At 34.3% G+C, this 26,271-nt stretch overlaps 1 long non-coding RNA gene across 14 annotated transcripts in view; it reads left to right on the top strand.

Moving 5' to 3' along the window:
* LOC118146787 (uncharacterized) overlaps positions 1-26,271 on the top strand; it is a 116,327-nt gene that overhangs the window by 2,906 nt on the left and 87,150 nt on the right. For 10 of the 14 annotated variants that reach the window (XR_013525290.1, XR_013525288.1, XR_013525292.1 and 7 more), the window contains exon 2: positions 11,336-11,457. This is a non-coding gene — a long non-coding RNA (uncharacterized LOC118146787). Of the gene's footprint in view, positions 1-11,335; positions 11,458-12,485; positions 12,569-26,271 lie in introns of all 14 variants that reach the window. The other 4 variants (XR_013525289.1, XR_004732769.3, XR_004732766.3 and 1 more) reach the window with 1 other exon arrangement.

Here is a 26,271-nt window from a genome sequence, read left to right on the forward strand (position 1 = left end):
AACCTTGAAACTAGTTAAACATAGAAGTAACACTAGAGACCTATAAATATAAATGAAATAAAAATTGAAATATAAAGAATAATTCCTAACAAAGAAGATGTATAATGTGTACAGTATGAGTACCTATATTCTGGTCTACAGTCTCAGATAAAGAAAAGAAATGTGTGTAGGGAATTGGTGCAGAGGGGTGCAGGGAGAATAAAAGCATGCTTTTTTCCTAATTTTGTATATGTGGAAAACAGTATATGATTTTCTGTGATACACTGATCTATTGAGAATGTTTGTAATTCTAAATGTTTGCAAATGTGTCCTATTAAGACACCATATATATTTTTAAATTTAATATGGGAAATAGAAAAAGCAAACAAAGGACATTTATAAAAGACTATAGTAAAAGAAACAGAAGAGAGCATAAAAATCAAAAGCCTAAAAAAATTTATGACATACCACAATTTAGAGGCCATAGGCTCATATTAATTAAAACATAGAATTTACATAGTCTTTACAAGAAACACACTGTAAATGCATTTCAATAAAAAGGTAAAAAATGGGACAAAGATGTATCAAGCAATACAAAAGAACACTGGAGCTGCCACATGCATCAAAATAGAAATCAATTCCAGAAAGCAATAAATGGACAGAGATGGTAATTTTATTTTGATAGAAAAATCTACAATGATGATATAACAGTTATGAACCTTGATACACCAAATAATATAGAATGTAAACGTAGCTGAATGTTTTTAAACATATCGGGAAAATTTGACAGAACAATAGTCGTGGGGAGTTTTTAAGACATCTTTTATTGTTTGACAGATCATTTACGGGAAAAGAATAAATGAAAGTAATGACTAATTATTCAGCTGCAAATATCTCTTGAGTATGCCTGGCATTGCATCATACTCTAATGATGCAATAATGAGGACAAATATAGTACAGGTACTGTACAGTGTAATATATAGAGAAAAGCTTATTCATAAAGATATGTGTATATGAAGGTTGTGTATAAAGGATTTACCTACATATAATTGTATCCTCTGGACAATATATTGCCTTTTAAGCATTCATGGAAAATTGTTTAAAAGGGAAAGAGAGGAGGAACGTAGGAACTTTCAATTGTTATAACAGTAAGATTCTCAAAACATCCTGTTTTAAAAATCTAGATTGATTACAAAAAATTAAAGTGACAAAGCTTTATTAAACTGAAAAAAATAAATATTTCTAAATAACTAAAATAAAATATAATAGTTGCAACCTCATATAATTTAGGAATTAAGGACAATGAGAACTCTATATTCAGTATGATCACTTACAACATATATTCAAATCTATGCTTAAAAGAAAATCCATATTCTAAAATATTTATTAAAAATAAATGAACCAATCATTTTATTCTAAATTCCAAAAAGAGATCAAGAAAATATAACAGAGAATTTACAGTTAAAAATAGAGAATAGTGATTTAGAAAACAAAAAGTATAATGGTGATATGTAATAGCACAAAATATATAAATAAATAGGAGTAAATTTATAAAACTACAAAAATGACATAAAGAAATATACATGGATATACACGGATACCTATGTAAAAAATCTTATTTTATATACATCAAGGAATAGGTTCTTATATATTACTTAGAAATAAATCAGACAAGTCATACACATTATCTGTATGAATAAAACTGCAAAAAAACCCATAAGCCATGATGTGTATAAATGGGGAGATATATCATATTTCTGAAAGAGAAAACTCAGTAGTGGAAAGATATGATTTCTTACTACAATATTCTGTACCTAAAATAAATGAAAAATATAGAAGCAGAAATTCAGAGAGCAAAAAGTAGAAATAAAAAATAAAGGAATGAAAAATGTCAACAGGACTCTTTTGGGTTGTTTTGGAACTATCGGTAGGGCTATTTAAACATTTAAGCACAAATAGGTGAGAACAGTGAACTAAAATGCCATTGTAATTTGATTGTGATTATAGATGTCTGTGCACTTAGAGCTGAACAAGTTGAATTTATTACTCATCACATCATAGGCGATTATACACACTGGTGATTGACAGAGCATCTTGGTAGGAGGATGTTATAAGTGACATATCAAATTTGAGCTTTAGTTGGGTAATTTGGGCTTTAGCTGGGTGATTTGGAGGACAGTCTAAGAAAAGAGAGGTTTATGCTGGATTTAGTGCTGTTAGAAACTGGGGACAATTCTATAACTGAGTGTCTTAACAAATCGCTAAAGGGATACGGGCTAGAGTGATACGAAAGCTAAAAAACATCTAAAACATCTAAAAAACGATAACATTCACTCATATTTGCTAGGAGAGGGAGGTGTTTGGTATTTTGTGGTTTGCTAAGTGACAGTGACTGTGCTTAGATAATACTGTGCAGTGGTTTTGTTTTGTCTCACTTTGTCATGGCCTCACAATGACTTTGTCTAAAGTTGTTCTTTGAGATTATTTATGTCCAAATGTTATTCATTTTTTTTCTTTTCTTTCCAAGACAGTCTCATTCTGTTGCCCAGGCTGCAGTGCACTGGCACAGTCATAGCTCACTGTAGCTTCTACCTCCCAAGCTCAAGTGACCCTCCTGCCTCAGCCTCTAGAGTATCTGGAATTATAGGTGCACACCACCACATCTGGCTAATTTTTGTATTATTTTGTAGAGATGAGGGTCTCACTATGTTGCCTAGACTGGTCTTGAACTTCTGGTCTCAAGCAAACTGCTTGTTTCCGCCTCCCAAACTTCTGGAATTACAAATGTGAGCTACCAGTGCCCAGCCTTCATAAACTTTTAAAATTCTTATTTTCCATTTTTTTCTGACTTCTTCTTGATATCATATAACTTGTGTCTATTCTTTCAGTGCTGAACCTTAAAATGTTTAACAGTTTTGGCTGGGTGTGGTGGCTCACACCTGTAATCCCAGCACTTTGGGAGGCTAAGGCGGATGTATCACCTTAAGTCAGGAGTTCAAGACCAGCCTGGCCAACATAGCAAAACTCTGTCTCTACTAAAATTAAAAAAAAATTATCCAGGCATGGTGGTGGGCACCTGTAATCCCAGCTACTTAGGAGGCTGAGGCAGGAGAATTACTTGAACCCAGGAGGTGGAGGTTGTAGTGAGCTGAGATTGCACCACTGCAGTCCAGCCTGGGCAACAGAGCAAGACTCCATCTCAAAAAAAAAATGATTAACAGTCTTTAGGTAAAAATCTAAAGTTAGCCACAGTCTCTGTCCCGTGGTTGATACTTTGGAATATTTTAACTCTGATTTACTCTCATTTCTCATATTATTGCTTCTACTATTTTAGTTTTTTCTCACTTTGAGATACAACCAACTAGGTCATGAGTAATATTGCGAATAGCCAATCCTCATTTAAATTCTACCAACATATTTCCAATTCTTTATTCACACTCATTTTTTTTTTGTATCACCTTGCTTTCTTCTGGTTCCATTTTATTTCCTATTAAATGAAATAGATCCTTTTAGAAGTTATTTTACTTGGGTTTGTAAGTGTGTAAATATTTTTTTTGTCAGGAAATACTTTTTATTTTGTTCTCCATTCCTATATGATAACCAATCAAGGTGCAGAATTTCAATTGAAAGCAATTTTATTATGTTTTTCCAGCAGTTTGGAGATAGTATTGTACTATTTTTGAGAATCTATTGGTGCTGATGTGAATCTGCTATACAGAAAGAGTCAGGCCATTACTTTTTAGTTGCTTTTAAGATTTTTCTCATCTTTGATAATTTCTCATTTCTTTGTATGAGTCTTCTAAATTTTGTAAACCTTGATAGGTTTTGTAATATGCTAGCAAACCTAGGTGACCCCAAAATTATGTATTTGTTTGTTCAACAAATATTTGTTGAAAGTGCATTACTTGCCAGGCAGTATTTCTATGTATTTTTGATAACCTGTTTTACATGTAATATTTTACACATAGGGCATTTTTTTGTGTTATCCATTTTTTGTAGATAAAACAAAAAAATGCCCTATGTGTAAAATATTACATGTAAAACAGGTTATCAAAAGAGACTTTTCCTGCTATCAATGTGTTTTGTCTTAAAATGCAGAGAACAGTAGTTGCCATATAATCTATGAAGGATATGCTAAGACTATTGTCAACTGATTTTATGACTCCTAGCTTATCGACAATCTCCAGGTTTCATAAAACAAGGCTAAAAATTTATCATAAAGTTGAAGATTAAAAAAGAATATGTTCTTAGAGAGTTGCTTAAGTTCTTCATGTGAGAGGTAGTGTAGCTCAATGAGAAATCTCAAAGCAATTGACATGTCCACTGGAATTTGGATATTCAGTGAATAATGACTCACACTATAAAGGTTTAAAAGTAGACAACAAGCCAGTATAGAACCTGATTGTGCAGTGAAAGAAGGAAGCTCCAACAGCAGAAAGCTGAACTTTCATTGACAGCTGGGGAAAGGATATGCGGTATCTTTTGGACAGATGGGGAAGCCACAGTAGAAAACCATACTTAGTCTTCAGGAACAATTTTCTCTCCTTCTTCTTTTTTAATTTTTAATTTTCGTGGGAACATAGAAGTGGATATATTTATGGGGTTCATGACATACTTTACAGGCATGTAATGCATAATAATTCCATCATGGTAAATAAGGTATCCATGACCTCAAGCATCTATCTTTTGTGTTGCAAATGATCTCATTAAACTCTTTTGTTATTTTGAAATGTATAATTAAATTATTATTGACTATAGTCACCTTGTTGTGCTATTAACTACTAGGACTTATTCATTCTTTGTAACTACTTTTTGTACCAATAGAATACAGGGGCGTTTTAGAAGAGTGACACTTTTTCTCTGATACTATAATGATTGATACATGCCATTATAAATTTGTCAGAACACATAGAATGTACAAACACTAAGGGTGAGGTAAACTATGGACTTAGGTAAAAAATGAACTGTCAATATTGGTTTATCAATTATAGCAAATGTACCACAATGGTGGAGGATAACTGATGGTGGAGAAAGCTGAGTGGAAAGGGAAGAAGATGTTGGAACTCTCTGTACTTCGTGCTCAATTTTGCTGTGGCCCTAAAAGTCTGTAAATTAAAAAAAAAAAATTAACAGATTAGACATTGCAAAAGAAACAATTAGGAGGCTTGAAAACATAAGCTAGAAACCATTAGGGAGCTTGGAAGTATAATATTTCAATGTAATATCTATAATGGAAAATAGGGAGAAATAGACTGAAAATACAGAAAGAACTTCAGTGAACTGGTGATCATCATCAGCCAACGTGACCTACTTGGTATTTATAGAATAATCCACCAAACAGCTCAAAATATGTGTTATTTTGAAGTATATATAAAACATTTACCCAAATAGAGTTAGTTTATTAATGCCCATAAACTAACTCTAAATGAATTGAAAAGAATTCAAAGAATACAAAGTATCTTGTATAACCTTGCTGGATTTAAACCAAAAATAAATAACAGAAGATATCAGAATCTGGAAGCTGAATAAAACAGTTCTAAATACCCTAGAGATCAGAGAAGACATGGAAGTGAAAATCAAAAAGTATTTTGAACTGAATGAAAATCAGTTCAAAACATCATATCAAATTTTATGGAATGCATCTAAAGCTGTTTTTATAGGGAAATTTATAGAACCAAACATCTATATTAGTGTAGAAGAAAGGTCTCAAATTAACGATCATAGCTTTCACTTAAACAAACTAGTAAGCAGAGTGTAAATGAAACTCAAAGTAAGGAGGAGAAAGGAAATAATATCAGGGAGCAAAGATAAATGAAATAAAAAACAGAAAGGCAATACATAAAATCAAATAAACTAAAGGCTGATTCTTTGAGAAAATAAAATTTAAAAAGTTTTAGTCAGATGGATTATGAAATAAAAATACAGAAATTACAGATATCTAAAATGAGAAAAGTGACATTGCTATAGTTGTCACTTACAGATATTTAAACAGATAATAAAAGGACTATTATGAACCACTTTATAGCCAATACCTTTAATGCAATGAGCAAATTGACTGAAAGACATCAGCTACCAAAGCTTACTCAAGAAGTAGACAACCTGAATAACCTTCTACCTACTAAAAACATAAATTTGTCTTAAATGCCTTCCCAAAAAAAAAAAAAAAAAAAAAAAGGATAAAACAAATCTATGGGCCCAGGTGGCTTCACTGGGAAATTCACAAGAGAATATTATTCAGTCATAAAAAGGAATGAAGTACTGATACATGTTACAACATAGAAAATCACAAAAATATTATGCTGTGTGAAAGAAGCCAGATGAAAAAGGTCACATATTAATAGTTACCATGTAAAAGATCACATGGGGCCATATAAAATATCCAGAAGAGGAAAATCCTTAGAAACAGAAAATAGAATGGTGGTTTCCAGTGCATGGGGGGTGGAGTAGGAAGGGGAGCAATTGCTTATTTGATACTGAGTTTTCTTTCGGAGTCATGAAAATCTTTCAGAACTAGATAGAGGTGATGGTTATACACATCATAAATATGGTAAATGCACCAAATCGTTCACCTTAAAATAATTTTATATGATATGAATTCCACCCAAAAATCAAAAGCAGGCAGGAAGACTTATGGAATCTAAAAAATATTAAAAAGTGATATGATTTATAAAACCATTGAAATATGAAGTAAGAATAATGCTGACAAAACATGCACCAGGTGTAAACCCTGAAAACTGTAAGTATTGCTGAGAAAAATTAAAGAATTAAAATGTGATAAAGCATGTGCCATGGACTGGAATTCACAATTTCAAAATGTCAATATTTTCAGATTGATCTATAGATTCAATACAATACCAATTAAAATTACAGCAGGTTTTTTGGCGGGGGGTAGAAATTGAAAAGCTTATTCTAAAATTCAGATGGGAAAACAAAGTACCTAGAACAGCCAAAACTATTAAAGAAAAAAAAAACTTAGAGAACGTATACTACTTGACTTCAAGAATTTAAATTTAGTCAATGTGATATTAATCTGAAGATTGGCAGATTGACCCAGGGAATGAAATAGAGAGCTCAGAAATAAACTAATACATATTATTTAGTCAGTTGATTTTTCTGAGCAAATTGAAAAGGCAATTCAGTGGAGTAAGGATAGCCTCTTCCATAAACAGTGCTGGAATAATTGGACGTATCCATGCAAAAAAGGGGCAATTTTAATCAATATTCACATTATACATATTTTTAAAAATTATGTGGACTATAGACCTAAATATAAAACCTGAATCTATACAACTGCTAGAAGAAAACATCAAAGTACATTTTTGTGACCTTGGGTTAGGCAGAGATTTCTTAGATATAACACCAAAAGGAGAATCTGAAAGGAAAAAATAAAGGATAAATTTACTTTTAAATTTATCCACAAAAGTTAAGAACTTTTGCTCTTTAAATGTCAGTAAACATTTGCTCTTTAAATGACAATAATAATTAAAAAAATAAGTTACAGATGGGGGAAAGTATTTGTAAATCATATGTATAATAAACAGCTTGAATCTGGAAAATGTAAAAACTCTTAAACCTCAATAATTAAAAAACCAAACCATGTACCCCAAAACCTAAAATGCAATAAAATAAATAAATAAAAATAAAAATACACCTGGAAGGACACCAAACTGTTCTGCTTGTTACCTTCCCTCTGTACTCTCACCTTTCACAGTCCCCTCCTGCCTGCTCCTGTCCAGCCGGGTCTACCACCCACCCCACCCCTCTTCCTTGGCTCCCTGCCCCTCCAGGTTGCCTGGTGATCTGTTTTCTTTGCTTTTGTGTTTCTTTTTCTGTTTTGAGTGTCTTTCTTTGCAGTTTTCTGTAGCCGGAAGATCTCCGTTCTGCTCCCAGCGGCTCCAGTGTTAATTCCTCTTCCCCCTGGGGAAATGAACTACCTTGTTTTGGGGGGTTTAGGGGTGTGTTTGTTTTTCAGTTTTTTGTTTTGTTTTGTTTTCCTTTGCCTTTTTTCCCCTTTTATTTTAAGTGGGAACAGGGAGGTGGGAGGTGGATTTTGTTTATTTTTTTAGCTCATTTCCAGGGATGGGAATTTTTTTTTTTTAAATATGTGTCATGAATGAAGTTGTTTTTGAAAATAAAACATGTTTGGCAAAAAAAAAAAAAAAAAAAAACAATAAAAACAAGAAAAATATTTGAATGCATACTTTATCAAGGAATATTTAAAGACAGCAAATAGACAAATTAAAAGATACTCATTATTGTTCATCATAAGTAGACTACAAATGTCCACATTAGACACCATGACACAGGTATTAGAATGTCAAAAATTAAAAAGCTTCATGATATCAAATGTTAGTAAGGGTGTGTAGCCATTAGAACCCTGATACACTGTTGCTGGAAATGCAACAGTTTGGCATACACACACACACACACACACACACACACATATGCTATATTTCCCAGCCATTCCACTACTAGGTATTTATCCAGGAGAAATAAAATATATATGCATCCAAACTCCTATACAGGAATGTTCAGCTTATTTGTAATAACCCAAAATTGGGTTTGCAATAACCCAAAATTGGTTATTACAAATGGGTAAACATGAATATCCATCAACAATGAATTTATAAACAAATTATGAATTTCCATACAATGTATAAATGTATATGCACATACACATATTCATAACAACAGAAAAAATACCCATGACAGTTTCAATCCTCTGTAACTGATCACATGGTCAAAAGCTTGCATTTGTAACTACCCTCTTTCACCACTCATTCTGTGTTCCCTTTGCTCTCAGAAAGCAGATCAACTGTTTGTGAATTTTAACCTGATGGGGTGACCCAGACCTTTGTTCCCCAAGGGTCTGGGCCATTAGTAGTACCACCTAAATTGAGTTGTAGTTTTCTATTGACTTTAATCAAAGGGTATGATAATACTAAGAGCTATCCTAAGGGATCTCCTGTATCACAGACATATTCTTCCTTACCTCCATTTATTTGCCTATTGATTCAGTTGCATAATGGGGTCCAAGTATCTGAGTGGTCTTAACTTCTTGTTTAATTGAATCGTTGTGTGTTTTGGCAGAAGCATTCTTCTTCTTGGAACTACCATCTCTAGGACAGCAGGGCATAAAATCATAGGGAGAAAAAGCAAAAATTTAACTGGTGAAGCAATAGGGGTAATAGTGAGTGATGTCACTTCCATTTTTATCTCTTAATTCTTGAACCCATGAATCCTGACTATGGGAGAAACAATATCCTGTGCTAAATGCTGATTCAGAGCATACACAGAACCCTGGAGAATCTTGCCTGAGTCCTCTAAGGTGTTGCCACTACAACAGTCCTCTAAGGTGGCGCTACAACTAAGTCTTCAAAAGGTTGTTTCCTCATTCTGTTAAGCCATGGCTCCTTCAGGGTGATGGGTAACTATGGAAAGATCGAAGAATTCTATGAGCATGAGCCTGTTGCTGCATTTTATTTGTTACAAAGTTTGTTCTTTGATCAGAAGCAATGCTGTGTGGAATACCATGATGGTGAATAAGGCATTTTGTAAGTCCACAGATGATAGTTTTGACAGAAGTATTGCATGCCAGGGAAGCAATTCCATTTCTAGAGTAAGTGTTTACTCCAGGAGGAACAAAATCCTGCCTCTTCTGCAATGGAAGCTCTCCAGTGTAATCAACCTGCCACCAGGTAGCTGTCTGGTTACCCTAAGGAACAGTGACATGTCAGGGATTCCCTAGACTCTTGGCTTATTTAGCACCCAGCAGTGGCTAAAGTCAGTTGAGCTTTGGTAAATGAAAGTCCGTGTCACTGCGCCCATGTGTAAGCTCCATCCCTGCCACAATGACCACTTTGTTCATGAGCTCATCGGGCAATGACGGGTTGGCTGGAGAAAGAAACTAACTGAATCCACAGAGCAGGTCCTCTGCTGGTGTTATCATTTGGTGAGCATTCGCATAAAACACAAATATCTTCACAGTATTTTGCTCATTCAAAGAAGTCTATCTATATGCTTCTTCCACAAATTTCCGTGCCATCTATTTTCTAGTCATGTTCCTTCCAAGTTCCATCATGGTCACATCCAGCCAAACCACTGACCACATCCATAAATCAGTATGTAATTGCATGTCTGGCCATTCCTCTTTCCAAGTAACGTGCACAACCAGATGAACTTCTTGAGGTTCTGCCCAGTGTGAGGATTTACCTTCACTACTGTCTTTCAGGGATGCCCCATAAATAGGATTTAGTGCTGCTGCTCTCCATTGCAGCTAGTACCTGATATCATGCTGAACCATCTGTAAACCAGGCCTGAGTCTCTTCTTCCTCTATCAACGGGCTTTAGGAAACCCTGCATGAAATCATAGGAGCCGGCTGGGAGAAAAAAGGTAGTGTAGCAGGAGTATGGACCATAAGCGTTTAGGCTCACTGCTTTCAGAGCCAGCTTGAGGCTGATTTCATACGTAAAACTTCCGTTTCATAAGGGAGTACCACTGTGAATGCCCAAACTTCATGGGTTGATAGATCAGTTAATGCCCAGTTCATGGTGGGCAACTCAGGTTGCAACTTGGTGGCCCATGTTAAATATTTAGTCTCTAAGACCCAGGTATAGAATAAAGCTGTTTCTCAAATAGAGAGTAGATATCTACAGAGGATAGTAGGGCTTTGCTCCAAATTCTAAGAGATTGAATTGTGATTCACTTATAAGAGGCTGTAAAAGGCTCCAAACAACAGTTTTTGCAACTGACACCTCAAACCCATTGACTCTTATGGATCATGTGATTCAAGTGGCTGGCAGCTTGCATGGCAGCATGAACCTGTCAAAGAACCTTCTGTTGTTTTAGGCTCCACTCAAAACTATCAGCTTTTCAAGTTACTCAGTAAATGGTTTGGAGCAGCACATTCAAATGGAAAATACATTGCCTCCAAAATCCAAGAGGCCCACTAGGCATTGTGCATCTTTTTTGGCTGTGGGAGGGGAAGATGTGATAACTTGTTCACCATCAAAAGGATATCTCAATATGCTCCACACCACTGGACCCCCAAACAATTCACAGAGTTAGAAGCCCTGAATTTTCATAGGATTTATTTTGTACCTTCTGACATGCAGGTATTTTACCAGTAAGTTTAGAGTAGTTGTTACTTCTTGCTAACTATGTCCAATCAGCAAAATGTCAGCGATGTAAAGAACCAGTATGACGTCTTGTGGAAGGGAAAGGTGGTCAAGTTACCTATGACTAAATTATAACATAGAGCTGGAGAGTGGATTCACCCCTGAGAAAGGGCAGTAAAGGTGTACTTCTGGCCTTTCCAGTTGAAACAGAATTTCTTCTGGTGTTCTCTACTAACAGGTCAAGAGAAGAATGCATTTGCCAGACCAATAGCTGCATATCAAGTGCCAGAGGATGTGGTAAATTGCTCAAGCAATGAAACCGGTTCTGGTACCGGAGCTGCAATTGGCATCACCACCTGGGTAAGCTTAAAATAATTCACTATCATTCTTCAAGATTTATCTGTCTTCTACACAGGCCAAATAGATGAGTTGAATGGGAATGGGATGGGAGTCATCTCCACATTCTTCAACTTCTTAATGGTGGCGCTAATTTTCTGTGATGCCTCCAGAAATGTGGTATTGCTTCTGTTTTATTTTCCTCCCAGGTAGAGGGAGTTCTAGAGGCTTCCACTTGGCCTTTCTAAACTTAACAGCTCTCCCCCATAGGTCAAGGGAGTCAATGTGACAATTTTGCCTACTTCTGAGTATTTCTATTCAATTATGCCTTCCACGTCTGAGGAAATAGCCACATAACGAGTCCAGGGGCCCACTGGGCCCACTGCCAGATGGACCCATATTAAAATTACATTGACTTCCTTAAGCCCCTACTCTGACAGATGGAACACAGTGGTGTTTTAGGTTTCTTTGAATTACTGTCACTTTAGAGCCAGAGTTTTGTAGTTCCTGAAAGGTCTGATTATTTCCTTTTCTCTAATGCACAGTTACCCTGGTCAAAGGTATTAGGTGTTTTCAACAAAGGCTAAGAGAAAGATTAACAGTATAAATTTTGGCAAAGTACCAGGGGCCTTCCTTAAAGGAACCTGTCTTCTCATTCATTTAAGGGATTCTAAGTCTATAAAGTAGCTCAAGTCTGGGAATTAATTGTAGGGCTATGATTGCCTGTTTTTATGGTTCAGGTAAGACTTTTGCTCACTTAATTTATGACCCTTCTGCATACGTAGATCAAGTAAGAATTTAATAAGCTTCCCCCATCTATTTTACTTCTGGGCATACCTTGATCAACTTGCCAACTCCATAGGTGTCTGTGTATCACAGTATTCTGATCAGTGCTTTGGTTCTGCTGCCTATTATGGTAACAACACCTACTTTGTCTTTGGCAATTGAGTCTAGCCACTTGGCCCCTGCAACTTCAAAATTCAGTCACCTCCATTGCATTTGGGCTTTCCAATTCAGTAACTGCAGTTCTCACTATAATTTCTGACCTACAGAGATTTACCATAGAGTATCACAGAGCTCTTCAAGGATGCTGGGGCTCCCCTCACAAAATTGTTTCTTACAGTCACAATGCAAGGTATGTTCTCTGGACTCTCCCTGTGTGTATAAGCATGTCTTACATGACAAACACACTCTGACATTTTAATCTCCCTTAGCTTTTGAATTCCTTCCTCTACAGTATCTCAAGGAAGTTATGGCACTTTAAGTGCATATACTTTTGTTTCGTGTTTCAGCCAACCAAATTGTTGGAGGCCTTTCTAACTCCTAGAGCTGCAACCTTAAATCCATAATCTCTGCTTCATGGGGCCATATCAATAAATTCACCCTGACTCAACTTTACATTTCTTTTACTGTTAGCTTACTTCCTTGATATCCATTTCATAGTCCTTGCACTTCTGTTTGTATACATCAGAGAAATCACATAGTCCTTTTGGTGCAGTTTCTCATGAGCCATACTTTGTACCTTACCTTTAGGAGCTTGCTTGCTAAGACTTAAGGTTAGTTATAGGTCTAGAAGAAAAGAGGAGAAACACAGAGGTGATTCCTACAGAGAATCAGCAGTTTTGGAAGGCAGCAACCTCAGAAGACGCCATTACAGTTTCCTCAGGCAAAGCAGGGTCAAACAAACCCCATAGACAAGAGCAGAGCAGCTTCTTTCTACTGCTAAAGAAGATGCATCTGAATTTAGGAGTTCAATATCTCTACACTCATCTGGATCTTCCTATATGTTCCCATTCAAATTTTTAGAATCTTGTTTCTTCCCAACCAACGCCTTTAACAGCAAACACTGAGAGGCTGGGAATTCAGTTTGTGTTTTAATTCAGCCACTTGCAGGATGAGATTCTGGGTTAAGTTTCCACCAATCTCAAGTCTGTGGCTACAGAAGATCAGAGTCTTTTTAAGGGCAGAGAGAGAATTTTAAGTCATTTACACAGCACTTGGCTTGGAATTCAAATTAAGAGGTCATTCTTTTCTTTCTCCACTTTCTCTAGTAAATTAGAAGCAACCAGCCAGTCTCATTATACATATTAGTTAGGAAAAATGTTCAAAGGTATCATATACATAGACCCCTGAAACCTTGTTTGTAAGTATTTGATTAGGAGTATCCAGTGGTGATACTTTATTAATCTCTATTGCTGCATCATGCTTTGAACTATCAGTGCTTTCTTTACTAATGGAAATAGAGTCATTGGTGCTTTTAAATCTAATTTATTCTATTTATATTAAGATTCTAGAAACCTCAGAACCAATTCAGAAAACACATTCTTAAGATTCACTTCCTCTAGAACCATTCTCAGCCAATCTGTATTAATCAGGATTCTGCAGAGAAACAAAACCAATAGGGTGTGTGTGTGTGTGTGTGTGTGTGTGAGAGAGAGAGAGAGAGAGAGACCATAGAGAATTGACTCACAGGATTATGGAGGCTAACAATTCTAAAATCTTCAGGATAGGCTAGCAGGCCAGAGTCCCTGGATGCTGCTTGAATCCAAATTTCTGGATGTTGCTGCAGTCTCTGGATGTTGCAGAGTCCCTGGATGTTGACTGAATCTACTGGCTGACTGTCCCTTCTTGAGGGTGGCGAATCTTATTCTATTTAGAACTTCAACTGATTGGTTGAGTCTCACCCACATTATGGAGGGTAATCTGATTTCCTAAAAGTCTGCTGATTTAAGTATCAATCTCATATAAAAATATCTTTAAAGAAACATCTAGGGCTAGGGATGGTGACTCACGCCTGTAATCCCAGCACTTTGGGAGGCCAAGGTAGGTAGATCACCTGAGGTCAGGAGTTAAAGACCAGCCTGACCAACATGGTGAAACCCTGTCTCTGCTAAAAATATAAAAAATTAGCCAGGTGTGGTGGCAGGTGCCTGTAATGCCAGCTACTCAGGAGGCTGAGGCAGAAGAATTGCTTGAACCTGGGAGGCAGAGGTTGCAATGAGCCAAGATTGTGCCATTGCACTCCAGCCTGGGTGACAAGAGCAAAACTTCATCTAAAAAAAAAAAAAAGAAACGTCTAAAATAATGTATGACAATAAATATGAGTACTATGGCCTTAGAAATCACTGTGAGAACTTACTACTTTGCTTATCATGTCATAGTTATAAATGCAAAGATACATTGCACAAATAAGCTGATGTTTTAAATGTATAGTGTGAGTTTTCAAAGAAGTACTTTATGTGCATTTTGAAGCAAATTACTTTTCTTCTGAAAAAAATGAAGCTGTGATGTACATTTTTCAGTCTTCTGTGTTTCTTTTTAAGTGGAGGTTTCTACCAGAGATCTAAATTTATACTCCAGAAATCCAAAATAGGAACTTAGTTTTTGTTTCATATTTCAATGAAGTTTCAGAAGAATAGTTATAATTATGTCAGTCTTTATTTTTTACTGTTAGCCATACCACATGCTGAATCTTGTGATTCAATATTTAGTAAAGCACTTTATTAAGTTTTTCCGTTTACAGGAAAGGGATGGTGGTGGATGTTTTTAACTATGCCAGATCTCATTTCCCAAATCTCAGTGATAAATTAAATTAAAAATAGCTTTTTTCCACTTTAGATTGGTTGAGTAAGTGAATACAGCAATATTTTTTGTGGGAGAAAACCCACTATACTGATTCAAATTAACCACTTTGTATTTTTACTGCTTTGGCTTAAGTGTGCCCTATGTTCTAAACTTGTTGGTGTTGTCTCAGTTTTAGCTTTATTTTCCTAACTTGCTATTTGTATTTCTGATTCCACAGGTTAGGCAGTGATTTCTTTATTTCTTGGAACCATGAATACTTGGGGATTCTTCATATCTAGAGATTAACACATAGCAGGAATGACAATTATTTTTATAATAATTTTTATTAACTTGTTATATTGAGATAATTAAGGATTCACATAGAGTTGTAAGAAATAAATAGAATTCCTATATATTGTGTTCTTAGTTTGTTTCCCCACACCAATAATAACATATTTAAAAACCAAAGTACAACCTTACAACCAAGATACAAACATTTATTCAGTCAAGATGCAAAACGTTTCCATTCCTACTCCATTTATTTGACCACTGCTAGCCACTACTCTGTTCTCCATTTCTGTACTTTTGTCATTTTATAATTATGTAATGAAGCCATATAGTATATAACCTTTTGAGATTAGCTTTTTAGAAGTCAGCATAATTCTCTGGAGATTCATCTAAGTTGTTGTGTATAATGACAATTTGTTTCTTTTTGTTTCTGAATAGTATTCCTTGGCATGGATATGTCACAACTCATTTAAACATTCACTCACTGAAGGAAATCTTCATTGTTTTCAATTTGAGACTATTACAATTAACGCTGCTATAAACATTTGTGTACAAGTTTGTGTGTGATGATATCCTTTTATTTCTCTGGGATAAATGCCCAGAAGTGCAATCACTGATTTGTATGGTAGTTGAAAATTTGGTGTTTTAAAAGAAATTGCCAAACTGTTTTTCAGAGTTGCTATACTATTTATATTGCTACCAGCAGTATATGAGTGCAAGTCACTGTTTCTGCATCTTCATTTGGTATTGTCACTAGTTTTTTTTTGTTCACTCTAATAGATATTACTTGCAATAAACATATTTTCATATGTTTGTCATCTATATATCCACTTCATAAAATGTCTATTAATGCCTTTTGCCCATTTTGTAAATGTATTATTTATTTTTTCACTATTGAGTTTTGATTGTTATTTTCTATTCTAGATACTAATTCTTTATCAGAGATGCAGTTGGCAAATGTTTTTTTCCAGTCCATAGCTTGTTGTTTTATCTTCCTAAAAGACTGTTTCACAAAACTAAAGTTGTTAATTTTGATGAAGTCCAATTTAACAATGTTTCCTCTTATGGATTATCTTTTTGATATGAAGTCTAAGAACTTTTTGCCTAATGTTTAAATGGAGGTTTTCTTGTATGTGTATATATATATACACACATATTTAAAGTGTTATAGTTTAAATACCATTATAATTTAATGTGTTATACATTTATTTTGTATTTAAATTATAGAAATATAATCTAAAGTCTTAGACATTTAATTCTGGGGTGATTCATTTTGACTTAATTTTTGTTTGCGGTGTGATTCTTAGGTTAAGTTTATTTTTTTCTCTCTCTTTCTTTTTTCTTGTATTGGGATGTTCAATCTGTCCAGCAAAATTTGTTGAAAGGCCATTGTTGCTCCATTTAATGGCTTTGACATTTTTATCAAAAATCAGTTTGTCATATAAGTGTGGCTCTATTTCTGGGTTATCTATTCTGTTCCATTATCTGTGTGACTATCCCTCTGCTAATAAAACACAGTCTTGATACTGTAGCTATGTAATAAATCTTGAAATCAGATAGGCACTTACTTCCACTATGTTATTCTTTGACAGTTCATCTATTCTGGTTCTTAGGCCTTCACATGTACAATTTACAATAATCCCTATGTGTACAAATAATGGTGCTGACATTCTGATAAAAATTACAATAAAACAGTCTATCATTTTAGGGAGAAGTAAAATGTTTAGTGTATTAAATTTTCCAATCCATTAAAGTGTATATGTCTCTATTTATTTAGTCCTTCCTCTATTTCTTTCATTAGCATTGCAAAATTTCCTGCATAAAAACTCCTACATGTTTTGTTCGATTTATACCTAAGCAATTCATTGTTTAAAGCAATTATAAATAGTGTTATATTTTGAATTTACTCTCCATGGGTTCATTGCTAATGTCTAGAAATACAATTGATTTTTTTAATGTTTATCTTGTAATTTGCAATGTTGCTGAACCTACCCATTTGTTCTAGGACATTGTTGTAGATTGCCTGGAATCTACAACATGTGCTTTGCAAATAGAATCCATGTGCTTTGCAAACAGAAAGAATTTTATTTCTTCATTTCCACTAGATGCGACTTTTATTTTGTTTTCTTTTCTTATTGCATCAGCTAAACTTTCTAGGACAGTGCTATGTTAAATAATAGTGGAGAAAGTGAACATTCTTGTCTTGTTTCTGATCTTAAGGGAAAGCCTTCAGTGTTTCACCATTAATTAAACTTCATATGGAGCCTGCAGAGCCAAGACAATCCTAAGGAAAAACAAACAAACAAACAAGAAAAAAAACTAACGGAACAGAACAGAGGTCTCAGAAATAATGTCACACATCTACAACCATCTGATCTTTGACAGACCAGTAGACTTAGCCTCTCCTGCTAGTTCTGAGGAATCCAGGCAGCCCAGACAAGTGGGCTCCCCCTGGCAAAATACATCCTCTCCAAGGGACAAAGTGTTTTGTTAAATAGGTCCTGCTCCCTATGCCACCCAACTGGGTAAGACCCTCCAACAGGGGTTGTCAGACACCCTATTCAGGAGCAATCCTACTGGCTTCAGGTTTGTGTCCTTCACATCCCTTGTTAGTTGTAGGCTTAGGTATTTTATTCACTGTTTTAAAGTGGCAGAAAGAACTTTCTTCAAATTAAAATTTATAGATTCAATGCTATCCCCATCAAGCTACCATTGATTTTCTTCACAGAATAGAAAAAAAAAAAAACCTTAAACTATAAATTACTTTGGGCAGTATAACCATTTCACAATATCAATTCTGATCTTTAACAAACCTGACAAAAACAAGCAATTGGGAAAGGATTCCCTATTTAATAGATGGTGCTGGGAAAACTGGCTAACCATATGCAGAAAGCTGAAACTGGATCCCTTCCTTACACCTTTTACAAAAATTAACTCCAGATGTATTAAAGATTTAAACATAAAACCAACACCATAAAAACCCTAGAAGAAAATCCAGGCAATACCATTCAGGACATAGGCATAGGCAAGGACTTCATGACTAAAACACCAAAAGCAATGGCAACAAAAACCAAAATAGACAAATGGATCTAATTAAACTAAAAAGCTTCTGCACAGCAAAAGAAACCATTATTAGAGTGAACTGGCAACCAATAGAATGGGAAAACATTTTTGCAATCTACCCATCTGACAAAGGGCTAATATCCAGAATTGACAAAGAACTTAAAGTTACAAGAAAAAAACAACCCCATCAAAAAGAGAGTAAGGAATATGAACAGCCACTTTTTAAAAAATCAGGAGACAGCAGATGCTGGAGAGGATGTGGACAAATAGGAATGCTTTTACACTGTTGGTGGGAGTATAAATTCATTCAATCATTGTGGAAGACAAATAATGCATAATCTTATTTATATGTGAACCCTAAGAGTCAGAATCATAAAGGCAGAGAGTAAAATGGTATTAATAGTTTCCAGTTCTAAGGGATGGAAGAAATCAGAGCATGCTAGTCCAAGGGTACAAAGTTTCTGTTATGCAGGATGAATAAGTTGTGGAGCTCTAATGTACAGCATACTGACTGTAATTAGCAATACTATATTGTACACTTGAAATTTGCTAAGAATAAATCTTGTGTTCTCACCATTTAAAAAAAGTAACTCTGTGAAGTGATAGATATGTTAGACTTATTACAGTAGTCATTTTACAATGTACATGTATATCAAACCATCATTTTGTACCCCTTAAATATAAACAATTTTGTCAATTATACCTCAGTAAAACTGGAAAAAATATTTCCTCTGCATACATTTAGATACATATCACATACTGTTATAATTTTGTTTCAATTGTGAAGCAAACTCAAAAAAGAAAAAACTATGTTTTTTATGCATGGCACTATTTTCATTGTTCAAGACTTATTTTGTTTAGAGAATTATCTTCAGGTTTTTTTTAAGGTGCATCTGCTAATGACAAATTATCTTAATTTTTATTTCATTTGAAAGCTTAATTTCCCTTTCATTTCTAAAGGATATTTCACAGGAGATAGAATTCTATATTTACAATTCTTAAAGCACATGAAAAATGTTGTGGTGCTTCCTCATGGTCTTCATAATTTTTGGTGAGAAATTTTTTGTCATTTGGATTGATTTTCCCTACATATAGGTAAGGTGTTATTTTTCATTTTTTGCTATTTTTACAATTTTTTCTTGGTCTTTAGTTTTCAGAAATATACTTATGATGTTTTCCTGTAGATTGTTTGGGATACATTCTGTTCAGGGTTTTCTCAGCCTCTTAGATCAATGTCTTTTTTCAAATGTAGTAATCTTCAGTTAGTATTTATTTGCATAATTTTTCATCATTGCCCTCATTTCCTCTCCTTCTGAAATTCTGATGACATGAGTATTAAATATTTGTTATAGATGCGCATGTTCCTGATGTTCTGTTCATTTTCCTTTCAGAGTAATCTTTTTATGGTGTTTGGATTGGGTAATTTCTATTGTTCTATATTGAAGTTTACTAATTCTTTCTTCTGTCCCCTCCATCCCACTACTGAGTCCTTCTGCTATGGACTGAACTGTGTCCTCCAATCCCAAATTTATATGTTGTATATAGCTTTAACCCCTTATGTTATAGTAGTTGCAGCTGGAGCCTTTGGGAGTTGTTAAGTTTGGATGATCTCATGGGATGGGACCTTCATGATGGGATTAGCATCCTTAGAAAAAAAAGAAAAGTGAGTGAGATTGATTTCTCACTCCCTGTTATGCAACTGAGAACAGGCCATGTGAACACACATGGAGAGGTGGCCATCTGCAAGTCAGGAAGAAAGCACTCACCAAAATCTAACCATGCTGGCACCAACCTTGAACTTCTAGATTCAGAATTATGAGAATATATACGTTTTTCATGTTTAAGCCATCCAATCTGTAGTATTTTATAATGGCAGCTTGAGCTAAATAAGATACTTTCCATTGAACTTTAAAAATTTTGTTTATTGTATTTTTCAGTTCTAAAACTTTCATATATATATAAAAAGTATATATACACAAATAAATATAATATATATATGATATAATGTATACATATATTATATATAATATATGTATATAATGTATATTATATATAATATATATAATACTGTAATATATGTATATAATATATGTATGTATACATAATATAATATATTATATATAATATATATAATACTGTAATATATGTATATAATATAACTATGTATATATAATATAATATATTATATATAATATAATATATAATATATATAATACTGTAATATATGTATATAATATATGTATGCATACATAATATAATATATTATATATAATATATAATACTGTAATATATGTATATATGTATGTATACATAATATACCATATATATACTATATATGCACATATTTACATATACATTATAATATATGTATATATTATATGTATTATATGCGTATATATTATATGTATTATGTTTATGATGTATATGTATTTTATATCATATATATTATTTTTATATATACATATTTATTTATTTATTTATTTATTTTCTGTAACCTATTTTCTTGCCAAGACGTTCACTATTTGGTTTCAAATATGTTTGTAGTTGCTTATTGAAGCGTTTTTATGAAGACTACTTAAAAATCTCTTTCAGATAATTCTAACATCTCTCTCATCTAGGTGGTGGCATCTATTGATTGCCCCCTTTTTTTTGTAAGTTGATATTTTCCTGGTTCTTTGGATAAGTGATTTTAAAAATTGAGAACTGAACATTTGGAGTAGTATATTATGAAATTCTGAATCTTATTTAAACCCTCTTTTTTAACTTGCTCCCTTTGACACTGCTTCAACAGTGAGAGGCTGGGAGTGCTGAATTGTTAGTCTCCGGTGGGAGTAGAAGCCCAGTTTCCACATTGGCCTCCACTGAATCCAATGACGGGGAGAGCTCCTCATTACTGTTGGGTAGAGGATGACTTTTGGCTTCCCTCTGAGCCTCTACTGATAACACCCAAGCTGAAGGGAGGATTTGTTACTGCTCCTCATGCAGCCTTCACTGAAATCACAGAGGGATAACCTTAACACTAATGGCTAGTGGTGAAAAACTTAACTCTTTGTTAGATATTTTCTGATACCACTTCAGTGGGGAGGAAGAGGGCCCTCTCTTTAAATTCCAGCTGGGTAGAAGTCCAGGCAACTTATGTAGTCTCCAGCAACATCAGAACCCAACAGTGCTGGAAGTCCTAACTCCCCTACTTAGCTTCCTTGGGCTTCATGCTAGGAGGGTTCCTGGGGCATCTTGCAACAGTGTCATTAGCATGGGAATTTTTGCTTGTTTTTGGTTTTTGTTAATGTGGGTAGGGAGTTGTCTGTATTTATTTTCATGATATTTGGTTGAAATAGAGAATTTGTAGTTCAAAAGTTTTTTTGTATTTTTATGTTACCCCTTCCTGATCTTTTGGTTAGAGAGAACAAGCTTTGTTGAGGTTTTCCAGTCTTCATACACTGTTTCTGGGTTGCTGGCTTTTCAGCTGTTAGTTTGGGATATATGATGGAAACAGAAAACCTAGGAAACTCACCACCATGTTGTTCCTTGGATCCTGACATCCCTATTCAGTATGCCTTCTTCTCTCCATATTTTAGAGTCTTCTTATATTTGTTCTATATATGATGTCTAGAGTTTTTGAATGGTGTTTAGTGGGAAGAATAGGGAAATTACATCTACTCTATCTTAGGAGAAGTGGAAGTCATGATAATCTTACATATCTCTAAAATGTCCCACCAGTATGGTTATAATCTCTTTCTCCTTTTCATTTCCTCTCCCAAATTTGTTTAAAAATAATTTGGCTGATGAAATTACTATCTTTTAATTCAATTAGATTAAATATTTAACATACTCTATTTCCTTCAGGGATACACAACTCTTTGAACTAAGACAACTGTGTTTAGTGAGAAGTGCATTCATCTAATAACTCACACTCTTTATGGCTGTATTCCATGGCTCTTGGTGCATCACCATCAAACTCAGAAATTCCCATAAAACTCTCTTGAATGATTGGGGTTGGAATGGGGGATAAATGCAAGAGTCATGGTATTATAGTAAGCTTTGAAATATGGAGATGGAAGCCACAATAGCAAAATTAAATAGCAAAAGTTGTTATAATTTCTGGTATAATTATTATTAAGGTTCTCTGGTTTTTTTGACATGATTGAAAAATGTCAATAGGGACTACCCTTCATATTCATAGTCATCTCCTTACTGACAGACACAAGGAGTCATGGTAAAGAATACCAACACATCCTTCATGCTTCTACTTTTCCCAGAGTAGGTGACAGCTGAGCACTACTTAGAAGGAGCATTGTGGTTAATTTTGACAAATTTCTCTGAAAGTTTATCTTGTAATTGAAAGCCATAGTATAATAGAATCTTTGTTTTCACTCTCTTGACCTATACTCCAAACCACATCACATTTCTTTGATAATGCAGAAAATGTTGACTGATCCACAGGGTTTCTCACAAATGACAGATTGCTTACTCAGATACTATAATTCTGACAGAAGGAAAGAATTACCGAGGATGCCTGAGTATATATCTCATTTATTCTCTTTCTCTGCTTTCCGAGTCAGTAGACTAGAGAACCTGTGTCCTTGGAACCTACCATGAAGAAGTCCTCACCTCCTAGGCTTTTAAGCCAAGATCAGAGCTTCTATTTCTGAGTAGAAATACCATATCTTCACCACATGTGTTTCTGCACGTTTGTCTCAATAGAACTTCAATATTTAGGGAAGATGAGATTGTAAGCAAATTCCCGATGCTATCTTGAGTGTCTATGATAGGTAGAAAATATTTTTTCAATAAATATAAAATATAAAAGTTTGAGTAAACTTTTAAGTAAATTATATTTAGGGAAGATGAGATTGTAAGCAAATTCCCGATGCTATCTTGAGTGTCTATGATAGGTAGAAAATATTTTTTCAATAAATATAAAATATAAAAGTTTGAGTAAACTTTTAAGTAAATTATTTTTAAATTTAAGCAAAAATTTTTTATTTCTGAATAAAATATTTTTTTAAATCTCTGCTTTTTACGAACAAGGATTTAGAAAAGTTTCTCTTTTTTTTTTTACTTCACAATTTGTTGCCAGTAATATGTAAATTTTTTAGTATAGTCAACTTTTCATAAATATCAAGTTTCTTTCATTTGTGAAATCTTACAAACATACTTAATTACTATTTGTAGTATCCCTATACTTTGCATTTTACAATAACATGAATTGAGGTAAATTCTATTTTGCATAACTACCATGCAAAAAAAGTATGTAGTTTTATAATTTTGTATGTTGCATTATTGAGTACATTTCTGTTTTCACTAGACATTGATAGGAACTGAGTTATCTGCTTGTAACATTTCATTTCTAATAATTAAAAGAATTTTTATATAGATAAGCTTATGAATTAATATTTGTAAACTTTGTTTTTCCTTCACTACTCACAGAGTTTCTGCATCAGGTATTATAGTACGTATTTATATCTTTTTGCATCATACCGCTACTGTAATGATCAAGTTAGCAAAGTGTCCAGAGATAGAATGCCAGATGCTGTTTTTAATGGAATCACTAGCAGTAAGTTAACTTCACTGGTAAATGATCATAGACAGCATCAGTATATCTCAATCAACCCAATCTACATGAATGCCCAACTCAACTTTTTCTTAGCAGCATCCCACAAAATGCTCACAGCCATCATAAGGGAGTTCTTCCATTCTACCCATCATAACAGAAAGAGTGACAGAGAGAAACCCACAATGGAAAGAGCCATTTGCCAACTTTTGCAAATTTTCAAACACATATAACCTTGTGTACACATTTCCTGGGATCCTGTCAGAGCCTTGGAAGGAGCTTATACAAGTGTGGGGCCATGTGGCTTAAATATCATGAGTTTATAGTGAATGCATCTCTGCCTTCATCAAAGTTTACCATTGTAACTGTTTTTAAATATTCAGTTGGGTGGCATTAAGTACATTCACATTGTTGTGTACCTTTCATCATGACAAATGAATAAATAAAAAAATGTGGCACATACCTACAATGGAATTTTTCAGTCTTAATTAAGGAAGGGAATTTCAACACATGCCACAATATGGATGAAATTTGATGACATTCTACTAGGTGAAATAAGGATATAAAGGGACACATTTGGAGCCATAAAAGGGCAAGTTTTGTGTACTTCCTCTTATCTCGGGTTCCTGGAGTAGTCAAATTTGTAGAAACAGAAAACAGAATGATGGTTTTTAGGGGCTGGGAGAAAGGGCAGTCGGGAGTTAGTGTTTAATGGATATAGAGTTTCAGTTTGGGAAGATAATAGGTTCTGAAGACAGATGGTGATGATGGTTGCACAACCATATAAGTAGACTTAATGCCACAGAACTGTACACTTAAAAATGTATAAAATGGGCTGGGCACAGTGGCTCATGCTTGTAATCCCAGCACTTTGGGAGGCTGAGGCAAGTGGATCATCTAAGGTTAGGAGTTCGAGACCAGCCTGGCTAACATGTTGAAACCCTGTTTCTACTAAAAATACAAAAAAAAAAAAGAAAAATAGCTGGGCTTGGTGGTGTGAGCCTGTAATCCCAGCTACTCTGGAGGCTGAGGCAGGAGAATTGCTTCAACCCAGGAGGCAGAGGTTGTAGTGAACTGAGATCATGCCATTGTACCCCAGCTTAGGCAACCAGAGCGAAACTCCGCCTCAAAAAAAGAAATGTGTAAAATGGGAATTTTGTTATATATATTATACTACAATAAAAAAAGAACCAAAAACATTTACAAAAACCTAGTCAAATTGAGAGCAGTTATTAATATTGCTGTTAATTTCTAAATAGATAAAAATGCTAAGTCACAGAAAGGTTAAATATTTAGTGCAATGTTACATAATTAATGAGTAGAGGGACTAAGCTTCAGACCCATATCTTCTGATCAAAAATTAGTTTTTCTTTCCAGAAATACAAAACATTTTATAAATCTACCCCAGGGCTCAGACTAATCCCAAGTTTATCATCTCTAAGGTCACTAAATGAGGCTGCTGATGGTTAGATGAAGAAAATCAAATTCATTTTCATGAATAAGTAATATGTTTGTAAAGAAGTTGCTAATTGGTAAAATCCATAATCCTCAAAGGTAACTGTTAACAATTTGATGCATAGTATTTTTTTCTCATTAAACTGTGTTGCCAGTTTTCTGGTATCTTGATAATGTTTGTTTTCAGTGTTGGAATCTGCTGTTCTCAGTATCTCTTCCATCAATGCCAAAAGAACAAAAACAGAGGACTCGTCTTTGCATTTTTGTTGCTTTTCAACTTTACCTTATGCATACAATAGAACGCATTTATCCGTGTGTGTGTGTGTGTGTGTGTGTGTGTGTGTGTGTGTGTATGTATGTGTGTACACAGAGAGTAAAACGAGAGATCATGAGTACACTGGATCAGTTTTGGTTAGAAAGTTTTCTCACAGCAACGTAGGCTTTTAGACTAGATGAATGTTGACAAATGTTCACAGCAAAAAAAATTTTAAATATGGAAACGGATTATGCTTATCTTTCATTTAAGAAGGAATACGTTTTCTGAATTTAACTTTATGTGTTATTAATCAGTACTGGAGCTATAAAGTGTTGAGTGAGTTACTGGGTGGGTCTCTACCATCTAAATACCTGTGTGGAAAACTTTATGCTTTCATTTGATGGTGAACATGACACAACCTAAGGCAAAATATTCTAATTGGAACTTAAAAAATATCTTTACTAGGGATTAAGTTTATACGTCTATTCTAAAAATTACTAAATATTTTTTATTAATGCAGATATTAACTGGAGTATCAATTTTAGCCCTAATATTATACAACTTAATTAGGCAAAATAGACAAAAAAGAAACCAATTCAAGCCAAATCAGTTAGCAATATGGACATCACTTGGGAAAGGCTCAGTGAACACTTTGGGC

Source organism: Callithrix jacchus, chromosome 13, assembly GCF_049354715.1.
Source record: "Callithrix jacchus isolate 240 chromosome 13, calJac240_pri, whole genome shotgun sequence".
NCBI classification, from domain to species: Eukaryota; Metazoa; Chordata; class Mammalia; order Primates; family Cebidae; genus Callithrix; species Callithrix jacchus.